This window comes from Bubalus bubalis, chromosome 4, assembly GCF_019923935.1.
Source record: "Bubalus bubalis isolate 160015118507 breed Murrah chromosome 4, NDDB_SH_1, whole genome shotgun sequence".
NCBI lineage: Eukaryota > Metazoa > Chordata > Mammalia > Artiodactyla > Bovidae > Bubalus > Bubalus bubalis.
Genome location: NC_059160.1, coordinates 29,256,777 through 29,278,846, shown reverse-complemented (window position 1 = coordinate 29,278,846; position 22,070 = coordinate 29,256,777). Strand labels below are relative to the sequence as shown.

Sequence of the window (22,070 nt, the reverse complement as noted above, 5' to 3'; positions counted from 1 at the left end):
CCAACAAAGGTCCGTCTAGTCAAGGCTATGGTTTTTCCAGTGGTCAGGTATGGATGTGAGAGTTGGACTGTGAAGAAAGCTGAGCACCGAAGAATTGATGATTTTGAACTGTGGTGTTGGAGAAGACTCCTGAGCGTCCCTTGGACTGCAAGGAGATCCAACCAGTCCATTCTAAAGGAGATCAGCCCTGGGATTTCTTTGGAAGGAATGATGCTAAAGCTGAAACTCCAGTACTTTGGCCACCTCATGCGAAGAGTTGACTCATTGGAAAAGACTCTGATGCTGGGAGGGATTGGGGGCAGGAGGAGAAGGGGATGACAGAGGATGAGATGGTTGGATGGCATCACTGACTCGGTGGATGTGAGTCTGAGTGAACCCCGGGAGTTGGTGATGGACAGGGAGGCCTGGCGTGCTGTGATTCATGGGGTCGCAAAGAGTTGGACACGACTGAGAGACTGAAATGAACTGAAGGTTTTGTTTTTTATTTGGTTTTGACTGCACTGGCTCTTCATTGCTGTGATTGGACTTTTTCTAGTTGCAGCACATGGGGACTACTCTCTAGTTTCGGTGCATGGTCTTCTCACTATGATGGCTTCTCTTGTTGCAGAGCACAGGCTCTAGGCGCACAGGCTTTAGTTGCTCTGCAGGATGTGGGATCTTCCCGGACCATGGATGGAACCCATGTCCCCTGCATTGGCAGGTGTTCTTATCCACTGTATCATCAGGGAAATCCTCCCCTCATTTCTGAATCTGGCTACACATTAATGAGTTTGTTTCCTTGCTGTAACAAGGGGTCACCACTGGGAACTGCTGAACATTCAGTGATTGATCTGAGATGTACACATAACATATACGTATATATATAACATTCACAGAGTTTTAAACCCATGTTACCCTCCAGCATAGTTTCTGAGCAACTTCTCATATTGAAAGCCTTCTCATCCAACCTGCCAGCAAGACTGGGCTTCATTAATGTGTAATTTTTTTGTCATCTTTGTAGACAAAATGCAACAGGTAGAAGAAACAGCTAGCAAAGACAGGGTATCTATGTTGGGGTGAAATCTTTGGAGGGAAAACAAGAATTTGGAAGAGAAAGCATCTTTTAATGGCCTTTTTCTCTAGAAAAGTCCCATTGTCTTCTGGTCTGAAGAGGTTTAGAGATTTGATTCTCTAATCATTATAGTTCCACTGAACCTAGATATCATTAACAAACAACTTAAAAGCCATGTTTCTACAAAAAGGTGTTTTTTTAATAAGTCTCTAGTTTTTCTTTTACTAAGAATACTTTTTGTCTATCAAACGGTTGGACTTGGAGCTGGGCTTCCAGAACAACACAGCCCTTCTTTTACAGTCTTTGGAGAATGGAGAGGAGGCCAAGGGAACTAGAATTTTTTGAGCATCTCCTTAGTGCCAAGTTTAGGACTGGGAAATTCCTCAACCTCCTTTATATACAAAGAGGAAACTTTGGGAAAAGTTAGGGTGTCTGAATATAGGCAGATGGCTGGGTAGACCATAAGCAGGGAACACAGTTTGGTTCATGCCACCACCTCTAGAACCCTTCTGAAGAACTGGTTCCCTGGGAGGAAGGGAGAAAAGGAGGGCGCATTGTCATTCAACTAGAGCAGGTAGAGCAGAAAAGCAAAGAAGTTGTGGGTGTCCTCTTGGCCAGTGTTATTAACAACAGCGCGTTCCTCTGTGCTGTAACTATGTTTCATGCAGCCATTGTGCTCAGCACAACACCGGAAATATGGTGGACCCTCAAAGGAGGGTTCTGGAATTAAATCGCATTATCATCCTTTAAAGTATATGTCTAGGACTTTACTGGTGGTCCAGGAGTCAAGACTTCTCAGTTCCACTACAGGGGGCGTGGGTTTGATCCCTGATCAGGGAAATTACACATGCCATGCGGTACATCCAAAACAAAACAAAATGAGAAGCAATAATAGTAATAAGAATAATAATAAAACAAAAAATACCAAAAGCATATGTTCAATGTCATTTTACATTACTGCTGTAAACAGATTTTGGTCATCATTTGAATCCATTTCCTCAGACAGATAAACACTATTGCTGGATTATAATGACATAAGCAAGGGCTGAGTTGTGAGCTCTCACTGTAAACCCAGTGAAAACACTATTGTTATTTATATCACACTAACACCTCAGGATTTGGGGGAGCCTGGTGGGCTGCCATCCATGGGGTCGCACAGAGTCAGACACGACTGAAGTGACTTAGCAGCAGCAGCAGCTGCAGTTTTTGCTTTTGGAGAAGGCAATGGCACCACACTCCAGTACTCTTGCCTGGAAAATCCCATGGACAGAGGAGCCTGGTAGGCTGCAGTCCACGGGGTTGCTAAGAGTCAGACATGACTGAGCGACTTCCCTTTCACTTTTCACTTTCATGCATTGGAAAAGGAAATGGCAACCCACTCCAGTGTTCTTGCCTGGAGAATCCCGGGGACGGGGGAGCCTGGTGGGCTGCCGTCTCTGGGGTCGCATAGAGTTGGACACAACTGAAGTGACTTAGCAGCAGCAGCAGTTTTTGCTTTTAACAAAAAAAAAAATGTTTCTGTATGACTTCTTTTATTGCAGAGCACAGGCTCAGTCGCTTCGAGGTATGTGGGATCTTCCCAAACCAGGGATTCAACCTATGTCCCCTGCACTGCAAGGTGGACTCTTAATTACTGGACCAACAGGGAAGCCCTCTAACTTTTCTTTCTTGGCCACACCCTATGGCAGATGGGACCTTGTTCCCAGACCAGTGATTGAACATGTGCCCCTTGCACTGGGAACATGGAATTTTAACCAATGGAGCATCAAGGAAGTCCCACTAGTGTCTTAGTCTTAATTAAAAGATACTAGGAGGAGAGCAAGGCAATCCACTCCAGTATCTTGCCTGGAAAATCCCATAGATAGAAGAGCCTGGTAGCTTGCAAATTCGGACACAACTGAAGCAACTTAGCACACACTGTTATTTTATTTATTTTTCTCCGCCATGCCAAGAGGCATGAGGGACCTTAGTTCCCCAACCAAGGATCAAACCTTGGAAGTGTGGAGTCTTATCCAATGGACCACCAGGGGAGTCCTTCAACCTTCTTGTGTGGATTGGAAAAAGCAAGTGCAATTATCTTGAAGGCTTTGGACAAAGTGACCTACCTGGGCCCTGAAGAGATGGGCGAGGTGGGGTGTCTCACTTTCCCACTTGAATTTGTTGCTCTTTTAAAGCCAAAGTCAGACTTTTAGAGAGCTAATGCACTTCCTGTTATTCTCTTTCCCTATCTGTGGTGAGATCCTACATTCCTGTAGCCTTGGTGGGGGGGACAGAGAGATAATAAAATTTGATTACTGGGCATATTTGAGAGACATTGCAGACTCAGTTCCAGACCACAACAATAAAGCGAATATTTCAATAAAAGGAGTGACACAATTTTCTTTTTGTTTCTAGTGCACGTGAAAGCTATATTTAAACTCTAATGTAGTTCTGTGAGGTATGCAATAGCATTACATCTAAAAAAACAGTTCTCAGGCTTCCCAGGTGGCTCAATGGTAAAGAATCCGCCTGCCAATGCAGCAGACATGGACGCGATTCCTGGTTCGGGATGATCCACATGCTGATGAGCAACTAAGCCCGTGTGCCACAACTACTGAGCCTGTGCTGCACAGCCCAAGAATCACAGCCACTCAAGTCCACACGCCCTAGAGCCTGTCTGTGCTCTGCGACAAGAGAAGCCACCGCAATGAGAAGCCTCAACACTGCAACCAGAGAGTAGCCCCTCTTTCCTGAAACTAAAGAAAAACCTGCGTGGCCGAAAAGAACACAGCCAAAAATATATATGTAAAATTTTTCTTAAAAGTGTGCATACCATAATTAAAAATTATTGCTAAAAAATGCTAATCATCATCTGAGCCTTCAGTGAGTTACATCACAGCAACATCAAAGATCACTGATCACCATCACAAATATAATAATAGTGAAAATATTTGAAACATTGCAAGAATTACCAAAATGTGACACCGAGATATGAAGTGAGCAAATGCTGTTGGAAAAACAGTGCCAACAGATTTGCTTGATGTGCATCCGGGCTAAGTCGCTTCAGTCATGTCTGACTCTGTGTGACCCTATGGACCATAGCCCGCCAGGCTCCTCTGTCCATGGGATTCTCCTGGCAAGAATACTGGAATAGGCTGCCATTTCCTCCTCCAGGGGATCTTCCCGATTCAGGGACTGAACCTGGGTCTCTTATGTCTCCTGCATTGGCAGGCGTGTTCTTTACCACTAGTGCCACCTGGGGATTGCCCCAAACCCTCAATTTCAAAAAACAAAAAAAATCTGCAAAGCACAATAAAGAGAAGCTTAATAAAACAATTTATCACAGTATTAAAAAACAGCAAACATTTATGACATACTTATTCATTCAGTGACGATTTACTATGTGCAAAGCGCTCTGGTAAGTGGTGGGGCTACAGCAAGGATACACACATCCAGCTACTGACCTCAGCTGTTACTATGTGCTGTAGCAGGGAGATGCTAAAGCTGTGAGGAACACACAAGATGAGAGTTTCACTCCACAAGGGGTGACACAATCCAGGAGGGCTTCTACAAGAATGAGGTCTAAGCTGGCTCAAAGGTAAGCAGGCATTTCTGAGATAAGGGCAGAATGTGTTTACATGCCTGCAGAGGGATGGTCTCCAGCAGAGGGAATGACCTGTCTTTGCAGTTGATCTGGATCTCTACATTCCATGAAGCATGAGCAAGCAGTCAGCTTTGAGGGGACAGGGTTTTCTGGGCTTCCCTGGTGGACGGTAAAGAATCTGCCTGCAATGCAGGAGACCAGGCTTGATCCCTGGGTTGGGAAGATTCCCAGAAGAAGGAAATGGTAACCCACTCCAGTATTCTTGCCTGGAGAATCCCATTAAACAGAGGAGCCTGGCCAGCTATAGTCCTGGGGTCTCAAGAGTTGGACACAACTGAGCAACTAATATACATACACACACCAGATCTCTACATTCCAAGAACCTTGAGCAGTCAACTTGGAATGGACTATGCTTAGTCGCTCAGTTTTGTTCGACTCTTTGCAACCCCATGGACTGTAGCCTGCCAGACTCCTCTGTCCATAGGATTCTCCAGGCAAGAATACTGGAGGGGTTGCCATTTCCTTCTCTAGGGGATCTTCCCAACCCAGAATCGAACCCAGGTCTCCCGCTTTGCAGGCCGATTCTTTACCGTCTGAGCCACCAGGGAAGCCCCAGAAGACTTGAGTGGGCTCAAGTTCTCCAGGGGATCTTCCTGACTCAGGAATCGAACTGGGGTCTCTTGCATTGCAGGTGTATTTTTTACCAGCTGGGCTACCAGGGAAGCCCTTTGAGTGGACAGGGTAGTGAAAAGATTACATGTCCTATCTCTGAAGCTCTTTTTTTTTAAATTGTGGTAAAATACACATAAGATAAAATTTACCATTTTAACTATGTTAAAGTGTGCAATTCAGTGGCATTAAGTACATTCACAGTATCTTGAGTAAAAATATCACCACTATCTAGTTACAAAACCTTTTCAGCACCCCAAATGGAAGTCCCATACCCATGAAGTAGTCATTTCTCAGTTTCCCCACCTCTTTGCAGTCCCTGGTAAATATTAATCTGCTTTCTGTCTTCATGTGTACACGCTCAGTTATGTCTGACTCCCTGTGACCCCTTGGACTGTAGCCCACCAGGCTCCTCTGTCCATGGAATTTTGTCTCCATGGATTTGCCTACTGTGGATAGCTCATATCAAGAGATTTATATAATATGTGGCCTTCTTTGACTTAGCATAACACTTTGTGATTCACTCATGTGGAAGCATGTATCGGTACTTCATTCCTTTCTATGGCAGAGTGATGTTTCATTGTATGGATATTCCACAACTTCTTTACGTCCACTGATGGACATTTTGGTTGTTTCCATCGTTTGGCCTTGTGAATAGTGCTGCCGTGAACATTTATGTATAGGTTTCTGTTTGAAAGCCAGTTCTTTTGGGTAAATACAAGAATAATCCAGTCATCTTTAATTTATTGAGGATCTATCCAACTGTTTTCTTAGAGGGGTTGCACCATTTAACATTCTCACCAACAATGTGTGAGGGTTCCAATTTCTCCACATCTTGCCAGAGCCATTTGCGTTTTACTCCCAGTTCTACCACTCACCAGTTGTAAAGCCTTGACAAGCAAGGCCTTAGCTTCTCTGGACCTCAGTTTCTTCATCTGTAAAACTATGAAAATCATGCTGCCTCCTTTACCAGGTTATTCTGAGGATTAACTTTAGCTAATATGTATACATTTCAGTTAATATGTATAGGGCAGTGTTTGACATGAATTGGTTGAACCATATGAAATTGTTGATTGACGGTTATCAATGTACAGAAAATGTAACTCCATTTAACTGGGTCTAGTAGCAAGTAGTTTATAACAATTTGTTTTAATTGGGTAAGGGCCAAATCAACATAGTTCACCTCCTGTCTAAAACAGTTAGGGTCCTCATTAAGGGGTTTCAAATTGGACAGTGATACATGACATATAGAAAATAGATTGAGGGGCTCCCCTGCAAGTCCAGTGGTTTGGACTCTGCTTTCACTGCATTGAGCATGAGTTCCATCCCTGGTCAGGGGACTAAAATCCCACAGGCCCCATGGCATGACCAAAAAGGAAAAAGAAAATAGATTGAAAGTAGAAGGTAACTCTGCATTTGGTTTAAGCTGGTGTAGTAATCCAGGTGGAAAATCATAGCGGCATTGGAGGTTGGAACTAAAACTGAACCAATCCTATGGGGCCCCTGGGCTTGGAAGCCTGTCCTCCATTCTCTTGCTTGGAGGGAACAGAATCTGACCTCCGTGACCTTTTCTGACTTCCAAAGGGCAGAGTCCAACCATTGCTAAATAAAGGAGGAGCAGCCAAGAAACTGGACTTTCCAGGTAGTGCAGTGGTAAAGAACTCACCTGCCAACACAGGAGGCACAACAGACAAGGGTTTGATTCCTGGGTTGGGAAAATCCCCTGGAGGACGAAATGGCAATCTACTCCAGGATTCTTGACTGGAAAATCCCACGGACAGACGAGCCTGGTGGGCTACAGTCTATGGGGTTGCAAAGAGTTGGACATGACTGAGTGAGCATGCACACACAGCCAAGAAATCACCTGAGGCCAGGAACCAGAGAAGCTCATCAAGATTACCCGAGACCAGATTAGAGGAGTGCAGGCCCTGCACACACCCTGATCTTAGCAGCAACCCCACCCTTGAACTGTTACCATAAAACTCCCCATCAAATCTTCCCGGGTTGGGACACATAGTTTTTCAGGGCAGGAGCCAGCTGTGTCCCCATTTGCTTGTCAAAGCAATAAAGCTATTCTTTTCTGCTTCACCCAAAACTCCTCTGCTAGGTCTGTCTGTATTTAAATATTGCAGACAGATTACCTACCATCCTGATTGCGCTATTTATCATTTCCTCACATATCTGTATACTTTTACAACATTAGTATCCTTTCCTAGCCACCTGATGCGAAGAGCCAACTCATTAGAAAAGACTCTGATGCTGGGAAAGATTGAGGGCAGAAGGAGAAGGGGGTAACAGAGGATGAGATAGTTGGACAGCACCACTGACTCAATGGAGACATGAGTTTGAGCAAACTCTGGGAGATGGTGAAGGACAGGGAAGTCTAGTGTCTGTGCTGCAGTCCATGGGGTAGCAAAGAGACAGACACGACTGAGTGACTGAACAACAGCAACCATATGTCTTCATATGTGTATCTGTATATTTTCTTGAATATTTTAATGCCTCATAGAGATGAAATCACATCCTGTGTGTCGTTTCTGCCTGCCATGGCTCCTCACCCCTACCTCACTTAATCTCTTATTAGTGTGAAGTGTTCATGCTGAAAGGTGTTGTCCTGGTCCATTTACTTTCCATGTAGTGGAATCTTTTCATTGCATGCATAGTCAAGAATGACACAGTTACCTATTCAAAGGGCAAATCCAATCATGTCACTCTCCTGCTCAAGATGACGCAGCAGTTTTCTACTGCTTGAAGCTGAGGACTAACAATCAAGGTCTGGCTTGATTTCAGGCTCCTTCACTGCCAAAGCCTGTCCCAAGCCTCTGGCTTCTTCCCCTCCTGTTAATTAACTCCTACTCAACTCTTTAGATCTCAGCTCGGATTTACTTCCGTGAGAAAGTCTTCCCTACCATCTCGACCACACCTGTCAGATCACCTCTTACATGCTTTCATAACAATCTTTCCAGAGCCAATAGCTACATGATTAAATTACCGGTCATACCTCCCTACCAAGACTAAAAGTCTGCAGAGGCCATATGTATTTTTGCTCACAATTACATCTCTAAACAGCCATACTGAGTCCCTGGTACTTAGTAGGTGTCCAATAAACTTGGCTAGATGAATGGGAAAAGAAGTATTGGAAATTTTTTCCTGCCTAGTACTTATATTTTTCTAATTAATTTTCCTGAATTTAAACTTGGGCTTCCCTGGTGGCTCAGATATTAAAGAATCTGCCTGCAATGCAGGTGACCTGGGTTTGATCCCTGGGTCAGGAAGATCCCCTGGAGAAGGAAATGGCTACCCATTCCAGTATTCTTGCGTTTAGAATTCCATGGACAGAGGAGCCTGGAAGGCTACAGTCCATGTGGTCACGAACAGTTGGATACAACTTGTTAAATACTGTTAAACCCATAGACAATGGACTGATCCAGTAAGCCTTTATTCAGCAATTCTTGAGTCAGGAATCATCCAATCTAGCAGATAGAAAGAAGCTCCAAAGAACTGTGCAACATGAGTGATCTTACAGACCAAAGCTAAAAGAATCAAGGAATTATACAAGCATCCTCTAATTGGTTAAAGCAGCAGCACTGCCCTCCTTATATGGGGTAAAGAAGATCTCTTGGGTGATATAACTTGTGCTGAGCAGGCAAGTGCTGACTTGGAGAGCTTCCTTTTCTGGGAGAGCTGAGCAGAGATACCTAGGTAAGTTTTAGTTTGCTGATGTGGGGTTCAGCATGAGCAATGCCATCTTGGGCCTATTTTAGATATTATGCCACTACTTATTCCAGGATTTAATCTCAAACCCTGACTGGGTGGCTGGGACTGGATACAGCCTACCTCTGTAAACTGGACGTGTGTGCAAGCTAAGTCGTGTCTTACTCTGTGACATCCCATGGACTGTAGCCCACCAGGCTCCTCTGCCCATGGAGTGGGTTGCCATTTCCTCCTCCAGGGAATCTTCCTGACCCAGGGATGGAAGCTGAGTCTCTTATGTCTTCTGCATTGGCAGGCAGGTTCTTTACCACCAGCACTACCTGGGAAGCAAATTAGTGTTTTTGTAACAGGAAGGAAGGGGACAGGGCACAAACTTTAAAAGAATGACATACCTGGAGGACATGACATAAACTGATTAGAACTAAATAATCCAAATAGTCCGAGTTGCCCTTGAACTTCAGCCTCAGTGCCTTAAAAAATGCTCATTGTAACACATCAGCAAGCTAAGTGACATACCCACCAGCACCATGACAGTTACAAGGTGGACCATTAAAGATCAAAAGGTGGGCAGTGGTCCACTTCCTGGAAATCCCATCCTTTAACTGAAATAGAATAATCCTCCCACTCATTAGTGTATGAAATTGTCCACTCCAGTAAAAACTAAAAACAGCATCCTTATGGCAGAAAGCAGAACTAAAGAGCCTCTTGATGAAAGTGAAAGAGGAGAGTGAAAAAGCTGGCTTAAAACCCAACATGCAGAAAACTACGATCATGGCACCCGGTCCCATAACTTCATGGCAAATAGATGGAGAAACAATGGAAATGGTGACAGACTTTATTTTCTTGGGCTCCAAAATCACTGTAGATGGTGACTGCTGCCATGAAATTAAAAGATACTTGCTCCTTGGAAGAAAAGCTATGACAAACCTAGACAGCATATTAAAAAGTAGATATTACTTTGCCAACAAAGGCCCATCTAGTCAAAGCTATGGTTTTTCCAGTAGTCATGTATGGATGTGAAAGTTGGACCATAAAGAAAGCTGAGCACCAAAGAACTGATGCTTTTGAACTGTGGTGTTGGAGAAGATACTTGACAGTCCCTTGGACAGCAAGGAGATCAAACCAGTCCATCCTAAAGGAAATCAGTCCTGAATATTCATTGGAAGGACTGATGCTGAAGCTCCAATACTTTGGCCACCTGATGCAAGGAACTGACTCACTGGAGAAGACCTTGATGCTGGGGAAGACTGAGGGCAGGAGGAGAAGGGAACAACAGAGGATGAGGTGGTTGGATGGCATCACCGACTCAATGGACATGAGTTTGAGCAAGCTCCAGGAGTTGGTGATGGATAGGAAAGCCTGGAGTGCTGCAGTTAGTGGGGTCACAAAGAGTCGGACACGACTGAGCAACTGAACTGAACTGTAAAAACTGACAACCCCATATTCTGGGGCTGCTCTTGCCTTCTGAGATGGCCCACACTCTGTCTTGTCTGGAATTAAGATTTTGGGAGGAATATCAACAACCTCAGATACGTAGATGACACCACCCTAAAGGCAGAAAGTGAAGAGGAACTAAAGAGTCTCTTGATGAAGGTGAAAGAGGAGAGTGAAGAAGCTGGCCTAAAACTCAACACTCAAAAAATGAAGATCATGGAATCTGGTCCCATCACTTCACAGCAAATAGATATCATTTTGCCAACAAAGGCCCATTTAGTCAAAGCTATGGTTTTTCCAGTAGTCATGTATGGATCTGAGAGTTGGACTATAAAGAAAGCTGAGCATCAAGAATTGATGCTTTTGAACTGCAGTGCTGGAGAAGACTCTTTAGAGTCCCTTGGACTGCAAGGAGATAAAACTGATAGGGATAGAATAGGATAGTTATACAAGTAGTTGTAGAAGTCCCAATAGGTTGACTATAGATTGAGAAGGAAACCTAAGAAACTTTGGGAGGCCATTATTAAGCCAATGGTAGCTCAAGAAAGCTACTGGAACATTATTCAATGAATCAGGCTTGCTTAATTATAAAACCATAAACAGAACCTCAAGATATCCCCCTGGTGACTAGATGGAAGAAAGGTCACCACCCTTGTACTAATAAGATAATTCCAGTTTGACCTCATAGGGTCAGACAATTTCCTGCCTAATATGAAGGAGGAGCTAATGATGTATGTCTGCATCTACATCTACCTGAAGAAGGCAGTCTTTTCTCATCCCCTTTTTTCCATTATTAACTGTAGCCCACTCAATCCTCCGGGGAGAGCTTCCTCGCCTGCCCGATTGCGTCTCTTATAAGCGTCCTATACTAAAAAATCTACTTCTTGCCTATCACTTTGCCTCTCAAAGAGGATGCAAAGATTGGATGGCATCACCAATTCAATGGATGTGAGTTTGAGCAAACTCTTGGAGATTGTGAAGGACAGGGAAGCCTGGTGTCCTGTAGTCTATTGGGTCACAAAGAATGGGACATGAGTGACAACAACAAGGGAACAAAAAATGCAGAAACAAAGGACTGTTATCAGCAAGAGAAGTAACAATAGCAAAGGTAATAAATCAGCTGTAAAGATTCCCAGCTGTATTGCAATAGTAAAGACTAGCCTAGAGCACTCTCTTGAGCTGTTTTTTAGATTTAAATTTCTTCTCAGGCCCTTTGGCTCAGATGGTAAGCAATCTCCCTGCAATGCAGGAAACTTGGGTTATATCCTTGGGTGAGGAAGAACCCCTGGAGAAGGGAATGGTTACCCAGCCCAGTATTTTTGTAGTCCAATATTCTTGCCTGAAGAAGCCCATGGACAGAAGAGCCTGGTGGGTTACAGTCCATGGGGTCATGGACATGACTGAGTTGGACACACTGAGCGACTATTACCAACTTTCAGGCCCTTTAACCACCAGATCAACTGGAATCCAAGGGACTAAGATGTTGACTTTTCTGACTCTCAGTGACTTCAATCAACTAAAGTTTGGACTGGACTGCCCAATGAGTTCAGTCATGTCCGACTCTTCATCACCCCATGTACTGTAGCCTGCCAGGATCCTCTGTCCATGGGATTTTCCAGGCAAAACTATTGGTGTGGGTTGCCATTTCCTACTCCAGGGGATCTTCCCTATCCAGGAATCCAGCCAGAGTCCCTAGTGTCTTCCTCATTGCAGGAGGATTCTTGACCTGCTGAGTCACAGGGGAAAGCCAAATCCCACTATGAATATGCATGAACCCTTAGCTTAAAACTTTCCCAATTTTGCTGTCCAGGGAGACACTGCTTTGGGAAGGATCCCTGGTGTTCTCTCTACTTGCTGCAAGTAATAATAAATCCTTCCTTCTCCCAATTCTGTCCTTTGGCTCAACATCCACCAAGAAGCAAACCCAGTTTTCAGGTAAAAGACATAAAGACAAGGAATTTCACCAGTGTTAAAGAGCAATACATTTCCTAATGACAAAAGAGTCAATTCATTGAAGACATGGCCATCCTAAATACACATGTACCTAATATCAAAATTTTAAAATATGCTAAGTGAAACCTGACAGAACCAAAGAAACTAGATGGAATCAAAAGGAGAGACAGACAAATTCACAGTCACAATTTTACTTGGAGCTTTCAATACTTATCTCTCAGCAACTGACAGAACAAAAAGACTCAACAACATCTCTAAGGACACAAGGGACATGAAACAATATTATCTTTTCAAGTACACATGAAACATTTATCAAGACAGATAATATTCTGAGCCATAAACTAAGTCTTAATAAATACAAAATGATTGAAAAGCTGTAGAATGTTCCTTTCTACTACAGAATTAAATTGGAAATTAATTGCAAAAGTTATCTGGAAAGCTGCCCAGATATATAGAAATTACACACATCCTCATAATTCATGGGTTACAGAAGTTGCAAAGGAAATTAGAAAATAATTTGAAATAAAATACAATCCATCAAACATAGTGAATAAAATGGGTAAACCTCTAGCTAGACTAAGAAAAAAGAAAGGGGATATAGAAACTAATAATATCAGGAATAAAAGAGGGGACATCTCTGAAGGTATTAAAGGGCTAATAAGGAGGTAGGTAGCATGAACAACTTTATGCTAATCAATAAAATGGATGAATTCATTGAGGACATAAATTGCTAAAACTATTTCAAGAAACAATAAAAAAATTGGAATAGTCTTATATCTAGTAATTAAATAAAATTTATATTTAAATATCTTTCTGTAAAGAAAAATCCATGTTATGTGGCTTCACTGGTGAATTCCATTAAACATTAAAGGAAGAAATAATACATAAACTCTTTCAGAAATTAGAGGAGGAAGCTCTTATATGTTACTTTATGAGGTCATAATCTGCCAACACCAAAACCACATGAAGTCATTACAAGAAAACGGCAGATTAATGTTGTTTCTGAAGGACAAACATAAAAATCCTTAACAAAGCATTAGCAAATTGAATCCTGAAATCGAAATGTAAAGGACCTAAACTAGCCAAAACAATCTTAAAAATGAACAAAAATGGAAAACAAACCATTTCGTTTTAGACACAGTAATCCAGGGGCATTCCAGGTGGCGCTAGTGGTAAAGAACCCGACAGCCTATACAGGAGACATAAGAAGCTCAGGTTTGATCCCTTGGTCGGGAAGATCCCCTGGAGGAGGGCATGACAACCGACTCTTGTATTCTTGCCTGGGAAATCCCATGGACAGAGGAGCCTAGGAGGCTAAAGTCTATGGGGTTGCAAAGAGTCGCATGCAACTGAGCATACATGCAAATATAGAATGGCTAAAATGGACTGATAATACCAGGTGTTAATAAGGATATGGAGCAACTGCAACCCTCAGAGTTGCTGGTAGTAAAGTGGACTATCCACTATGGAAAACTATTCAGCAGTTTCTTAAAAAGTTAGACTTACACCTAACCATATGGACCTATCAACTCCACTTCTATGTATTTAGTCCAACAAAATGAAAATGTCTGCTCACATTTTTTATATCAATATATATGAAGCTTTACTCATAACAGCAAAAAACTAGAAACAGCCCAAACATCCATCAACAGATGAATGGATATAGAAATTCGGTATATCCATTCAATGCAACATTATTACCCTTAATATGGAATAAACTATTTAAATATATCTGCAACAACATGAATGAGTTTCAAAAACATTACGCCGGGCCAAAGAAGTCAAACCCCCAAAGCAAACACCGTACAAATCTATTTATACAAAATTCTAGATAAAGCAAACCAATCCACAGGGTCAAGAAGTACATCAGTGGTTGCTTGGGGTGGAGGCTGTCAGGGGTGGGTTGGGGGCATGATTTGCCAGGACACAAAGGAACATTTTGGGATTTATGGTTTTCTAATTATACTTGGGTTTGAATCATTCTAGAAAGTCTCATAGCTAAGGTTTGAAAGTCACTTAGGGGAAGCAGTCCTCGTTGGATGGATATGATCTATACCTTGATTGTTGTAAAGGTTATGAGGGGCATATATATTTGCAAGAAAAAAAAAAAATCACCTAACCATACATCTAAAATGGGTGCATTTTATGTAAATTACAACTTATTAACAGTTCATCTAAAAAATGAAATGGTTAAAAAAAAAATGCAATTTTCTTGGATACCCTCCAGACTTAGTGAATCAGAAAGCTGAGATGGTAGGGGGACTTTCTTGGTAGTCCAGTGGTTAAGACTCCATGCTCCCAATGCAGGGCGCCAGGGTTCAAGCCCTGATGAGGGAACTGGATACCACATGCTGAAACTAAAGATTCCCAAGCCACAACAAAGATCAAAGATCCCACGTGCCTCAATTAAGACTCAGCACAGGCAAACAGCTCAAACAGTAAAGAATTCACCTGCAATGCAGGAGACCCAGGTTCAATCTCTGGGTCGGGAAGACACCCTGGAGAAGGGAATGGCTACCCACTTTGCTATTCTTGCCTGGAGAATTTCATGGACGGAGGAGCCCGGGGAGCTGCAGTCCATGGGGTCGCTAAGAGTTGGACACAACTGAGCGACTCCACTTTCACTTTCATGCATTGGAGAAGGAAATGGCAACCCACTCCAGTGTTCTTGCCTGGAGAATCCCAGGGACGGGGGAGCCTGGTGGGCTGCCATCTATGGGGTTGCACAGAGTCGGACACGACTGAAGCGACTTAGCAGCAGTAGCCAAATGATTCTGTTAATCAGCTAGGCTTAAGAAAAGCAGATACTTTAGGAAACACGGATAGTCAGACTTGTTAAAATTTGACTATAAACAGTATATTCCCTGGGTTTCACCAGACACCAAATGAAGCTGCTAAGTGAACATTGTCCTTGGGTGCTCTTGACCATCATTAGTCTCTTAGCTTCTGATCCACTTTCTGGTCGTAGGTAGCTCCCTCTACCCCGAGTTCTCATGTTTTTATACAATTATTGACTGTTGTTTCCTAGTTTTTACTTTCTTCTTCTTTTTTTTTAAACCTTGCCACCAGTCTTGTGGAATTTCAGCTCCCTAAACCAAGGATTGAACCCAGTCCATTTCAGTGAAACCCTGGAATCCTAACCACTAAACCACCAGGGAACTCCCTAGATTTTACCTTCTTTACTTTTTACTTCCTTTTTCTTTTATAAAAGGAGGTAAAGGGATCATAGCTTACATACTGTACCCACACAGTATTATGTGCTGATTCCTTTATTTGGTTGATCCACCGGCATCTTTTGGGAATTCATGGCTAGACTTTGAAAGGAATCACAGGCCTCCCTTGAGTTTTCCAGAAGTGTTAAGATCAAAGCCTAAGTGCTTCTTCAGACCTGAGGACTTTTGAACAAGATAGGAGATTTACATGGTACTATCCCAGATTGCTCAGCAGTAAAGAATCCACCGGCAAGGTAGGCAACCTGGGTTCGATCCCTGGGTTGGGAAGATCCTCTGGAGAAGGAAATGGCAACCTACTCCAGTATTCTTGCCTGGAAAATTCCATGGACAGAGGAGCCTAGTGGGATACAGCCCATGGGGTCACAAAAGAGTTGGACACGATGTAGCGATAAACAGTAACAACAATTTTTTAAAACAGGGCTAGTTTTGATTTTAAAATGTGACTCTGCAAATCATCTATTACAATGTCTTCAATTACCTCTGAGCCATTCCACCAACAATCAAACAAGCCAAGTCAAAGCTCTGAGGAGAACCTGCGAATTACATTGCTCTCCCTGAGATTTCCTTGGAGATGATCCGTTTACAGTTATCAATTTCTACCAGACCAACTTACAAACAAATTTTCCTTGGTATCCTGACCCATGATGTTTCTTTCTGGCATGCTGATCTGTCTTCTTTCAGAATCAGTTTTTCATGATTTTGAGCTGAGCCTGTTCCTGTTATCACTTGGCTTCACCGACTGCGCTCAACTGGGGATGTGCTGGAGTTTGTCCTCTTGGAAATGTAAGTGAAACGTAACAGACCACAAAGAGCTGTATTTTCTAAAATGGCTTATTCTCTTTACAGTCTTGGCCTTGAATCAATCTTGAAAGTTTTATGGCTAAGATCTGGAGGTCATGTGGGTTCAGAAGCCCTCATCAGGTTGATTTTAACTGACTGACTAGCTTATCTGCTATTTCAGGTCCAGTGTGAACCTTAAAAATGGAAATTTAGGGAGGGTTTCCCTGGTAGTCCAGTGTTTAAGAATCCACCTGCCACTCAGGGGACATGGGTTTAAGCACCGGTCTTGGAAGGTTCCACGTGCTGTGGAGCAACTAAGTCCACGAACCATAAGTACTAAGCCAGAGCTCTACAGCCTGAGAGTGGGAACTACTGAGCCCATGCACAGCAACTATTGAAGTCCACGTGCCCTAGAGCCCATGCTCCACAAGAGAAGCCACCACAATGAAAAGCCTGGCACGACAACAAAGAGTAGCCCCCACTGGCCACTACTAGAGAAAGCCCAGGAACAGCAATGAAGGCCCAGCCAAAAATAAATTAAATAAACAAATATTAAAAAAAAAATAAAAACGTGAATCTATTTTCTGTTCCTTATTCTAAAACTAAGGCATGAATGCTTGCCAAAAAAAAAATTCAGAGAATGTAGAAGTCTTTAAGGATCCAGAATTATCATATATATCAGGTTTTTCTGCAAATGTACAGTATACACATGTATTTTTAACAACACAGAGTCCTATGAAACATACTATTTTATCAAATACCCTTTCTACTAAATATACAGTGAACTGCTTTCATAGATTAACTACACCAAAAGAAATGGCTGCTTACAATGCATATTCTCTATTTGAACAGTTCAAAGATGGACAGGTAAGTCGTGGGGTACTGCCCTTTGACTCACTCAACACCCACTTCAACTCCATTCTCACTGCCCTCCTTAATTCTAAAAGCAGGAAAACTAAGCACTTCCTTTTCCAGACACCCCTAAGGTCGGCTTCCCTGGTGGTTCAGACGGTAAAGAATCAGCCTGTGACACAGGAGACAAGGTTCGATCCCTGGGTCAGGAAGATTCCCTGGAGAAGAGAATGGACACCCACTCCAGTATTCTTGCTTGGAAAATCCCATGCACAGAGGAGCCCGGTTCGCTATATAGTCCATGGAGTCGCAAAGAGTCGCAGAGTCGGACACCGCTGAGCGATGAACACTTTCTGCCTCCCTCATAGGCTTCCTGCTCCCCACAGGTGGCCCCAGGCATAGCCATCAGGAAGCGGGAAGCCGGGCTCCCTCACAGCAACCCCAGGTCTCCAGCCAGCCCCTAGTTACTTCTCTGTTGGACTTCTTAGGTCATGAGATGAATAGACACCTTAATTTAAAAAATAAACTGCAAAATGCCTCTGGGTACTCGCTCGGTTATTTTTTCTAAGAAAAACTCGCAGAAGTAGATTAAAGATACGTCTTAAAATACTTTCGAAACATTTTATCAACGGACACTGCCACCAACCCTGAATTGTTACTGACCTGGGTCCTTGGGCTTTTCAGGCAATAGAAACTGACAAGAAGTGAGACGAGAATTTAAGACAAGTCTTTCTCGAGGCTCCCGCAGAACCACCGGAGATCGAAAACTAGGAACAGGTGCCGAGGAGAGCTGGCTGGTTCCTTAAATAAGGTGAGGGTAGGGGCGGATCGGTGGGTGGGGCAGAAGGCGTGACTTAGATGGTCTGCCCACCCCTTGGTGGTGCTGTGTGCAGGGCTCATGCGCAGTACCGTTTTTTTGCTCCCGGCACTAAAGCAGTGGCCGTTGCTTTGTAGCCTTTTTGTATCTTACTGTTCATAGTTGCCAGGACCGAGGTTATTTTTAGTCCTTTTTAGTTTTTTTTGTATTCTGTTGCTCAAGGAGGTGGTTACACTCTGCACTTCAGTAAAGGCTCCCAAGGTTCCCAACTATCACATGGGGCAAGCCCACTGGTCACATGCATGCGTGCTCTTTCATGACCAACTTTTTGCAGCCCTATGGACTGTAGCCCACCAGGCTCTTCTATCCATAGAATTCTCCAGGCAAGAATACTGGAGTGGGTTGCCATTCGCTTCTCCAGGGGATCTTCCCGACCCAGGGATCGAACTCAGATCTCCTGCAGTCCAGGCAGATTCTTTATTACTGCACCGCCTGATAAACCCTGGGTCCTAAGTCCCAGCCTATCTCTATTTGAGTATATGCCTTTCTCTGCTGTGCATGCGTGCTAAGTCGCTTCAGTCATGTCCGATTCTATGCGACCCTATGGACTGTAGCCCTCCAGGCTCCTCTGTCCATGAAATTCTCCAGGCAAGAATACTGGAGTGGATTGCCATGCCCTCTTCCAGGGGGTCTTCCCGATCCAGGGATCTAATCCACAGTCACTTAATGTCTCCTGTACTGGCAGGCGGGTTCTTTAGCACTAGCACCCCTGGGAAGCCCATGGGCATGTTAAGAATAGTTAACCTGAGATCTGCCGTTTTAAAATTTCCAGCTTCTGATGTATAGCAAAAACCACCACAATATTGTAAAGTAATTATCCTCCAATTGAAATAAATAAAGAAAAACCATTGACAAGGCTCTAAAAATTTTTTTTCCTCAGCTTCATTGAGCCAAGACATATAATATTATATGTTTACTTAACCAATTTTGAAATGCATGTGGATTATGGATTGCATTATCTTTTTTTTTTTTTTTGCACCATTTCCAAACTGATAGATTAAAAAAGGATACTTCATTGTTTCAATTTGTCTATCTTGGTTTACCAGGGATAATGCATATGTTTAGTGAATGCCTGTATTCTTTCTTTTGTAAATTTCAGGTTAGATCAGAGAACTAACTTATTGGAAGCAGCCTGCTTCCCTTCTCTTTGCTTGTGGGCAGTGTTGGGGGAAACAGCTAGCAGCCAGTTTGTTTGAAATTCCAGCAGTTCTATTATATCCCTGTCACTTTCCCATAGGATGTTACAGATATGATCTCCATTTCAGGCCTGCTCTTTGGCAGTCCAAATGTCTCCACAACCCCAGCACCCTTGGGAAGGACCTTGGTCAGAGATGTCTCCAAAAAAAAAAAAAAAAGTTAGGGATCCTTTGAGCATCTGCTACTTTCAGGCATATGCTGAACAAGTTTCTGAACAGCTTAAGTTGCTACTTGTCATCCAAAGGGCTGAGTCATTCATCTTCTTATGTTGGGTGGAACCAGACACCCCAACAGTCAGAGGATAGCAATTTCTTACAGGTGACACAAATGTCTGTGCAGAAATCACATTTAGCAAATATCATTTGGGTAGATCATGTCATGGATTCTTTCATGGTTGCTACTCCATGTTGTTGTGGAATAACATGTCTATATTTACAAAAAAATATTTTTTTAAAATTTAACAGAATTATATTTTACTTATTATTATTTTTTTAGTTGCATTGCACAGCATGTGAAATCTTAGTTCCCCAACTAGGGATCCAACCCTGAACCCCCTGGAGGGTGAAGTCTTAACCATTGGACCACCAGGAAAGTCCTGTTTAAATATTTTAACTATGTTTTTGTACTCACCCAAGGCTAATGAGAATAAGAAAGTATGAATTGGGTATGAGAGAGAATTAAGTAAAAATTCTCAGCCTTTTTACACCTTTGTATGTCTGGATGCCAGCTTTCTGAGTCATTTTTCATTAATGATTTGTAGCCTGCAGGGCCCAAGAGGGACTCACAGGCTCTGGATGACTCATAGATACTGAGGCTTCCAGTTCAAGGAGCAGAGTGGTGATGATTTGTAAGTATTGACTGCAAGAAGCATCATCCTTGGAAAGATGGGCTGGTATCTCCTTTCCTATTAAAGTTTTCAACTTATCCCCTGCAACAGGAGGCTGACTTCTATGGATTATTTTGTTTTTTTGTTCAGTCACTAAGTTGTGTCCAACTGTTTGCAACCCCATGGACTGCAGCTCACCAGGCTCCTCTGTCCTTCGCTGTCTCCCAGACTTTGCTCAGATTCATTTTCATGAGTTGGTGATGCTATCTAACTATCTCATCTTCCACTGCCCTCTTCTCCTTTTAACTCCAATCTTTCACAGGATCAGGGTCTTTTCCAATGAGTCTGCTCTTCGCATCAGGTGGCCCAAAGTACTGGAGCTTCAGCTTCAGCATCAGTTCTTCCAATTCAGGATTGATTTCCTTTGGGATTGACTGGTTTGATCTCCTTGCAGTCCAAGGACTCTCAAGAGTCTTCTCTAGCACCACAGTTCAAAAGTATCAGTTCTTCAGCACTCAGCCTTCTTTATGAGCCAGCTCTCACATCCTTTCTATATGAGTACAGATGGACAATATAAGGGGTTCTCAAACTTTTGGGTCTCACAATTCTCACATATTAAACAACTATCAAGGACTCTACATAGCTTGTTTTGTGACTTATATCTTATCGGAATTTATGGCAATAGGTTATAAAGCTGAAACATGTTTGAAATATTTACTTGCTCATCAAAAATTACAGTAATAAACCCACTACATGTTAACATAAACACTTTTTAATTAAAAAAAAATTGCTTTGCATTATAATGCCCTTTTCTATCAGGATTAACAGAAGATAGGTGGATTTTCTCATTTCCTTCTGCACTCAAGCTGCTGAAGTATCACAAGACAGCCTTTGGAAAACGCCACTATTCACTACTGAGAGAATGAAAGTGGAAAAAGGCAAATACCATCTTAGTCGGGGGCGTCAGAGAATGAGATGGTTGGATGGCATTACCGAAATAATGGACATGAGTTTGAGCAAACTGCAGAACACAGTGAAGGATAGGGAAGCCTGTGTGCTGCAGTCTGTGGGGTCACAAGGAGTTGGACACGACAGCGACCGAACAACAATCCTAGTGTTATTATGAAAGCAGTTTTGACTGCAAAGATCTTCTGAGAAGGTCCAGGAAACCCTCAGGAGTTCCCAGCCACACCCAACACAACTCTTGTGACCTCCGAATCTCACTGGGTTCAGCCAGTGGGAGCCCTGGCAATAAGACAGAGCCATCGGAAATTTCTTGCTCTACCTCATCTTTGCAGGATGCATTCACTGAAGCTGGCTTGGTTTCTCAGAGTAAGGCTTCTTTCAAATGACTCTCTTCTATGGGTTCTATCTGCTTCTTCCATTACCCCTTTGGGCCTAGGGATAGAACATCTCTAAGTTGTTACATTATTTGTCTTAGTTTTTCTACACTCTATGCACACCTTCTTGGAAGGAAAGTTATGACCAACCTAGATAGCATATTCAAAAGCAGAGACATTACTTTGCCAACAAAGGTCCGTCTAGTCAAGGCTATGGTTTTTCCCGTGGTCATGTATGGATGTGAAAGTTGGACTGTGAAGAAGGCTGAGTGCTGAAGAATTGATGCTTTTGAACTGTGGTGTTGGAGAAGACTCTTGAGAGTCCCTTGGACTGCAAGGAGATCCAACCAATCCATTCTGAAGGAGATCAGCCCTGGGTGTTCTTTGGAAGGAATGATGCTAAAGCTGAAACTCCAGTACTTTGACCACCTCATGCGAAGAGTTGACTCATTGGAAAAGACTCTGATGCTGGGAGGGATTGGGGGCAGGAGGAGAAGGGGACGACAGAGGATGAGATGGCTGGATGGCATCACAGACTCAATGGACGTTAGTTTGAGTGAA

General features: G+C 43.0%; 1 long non-coding RNA gene across 1 annotated transcript in view; it reads left to right on the top strand.

Moving 5' to 3' along the window:
* Positions 1–8,791: 8,791 nt before the first annotated feature.
* Positions 8,792–22,070, top strand: part of LOC123333209 — a 32,074-nt gene continuing 18,795 nt past the window's right edge. The window contains exons 1-3 of the long non-coding RNA XR_006550407.1: positions 8,792–9,005; positions 16,319–16,420; positions 17,954–18,080. This is a non-coding gene — a long non-coding RNA (uncharacterized LOC123333209). The remainder of the gene's footprint in view (positions 9,006–16,318; positions 16,421–17,953; positions 18,081–22,070) is intronic.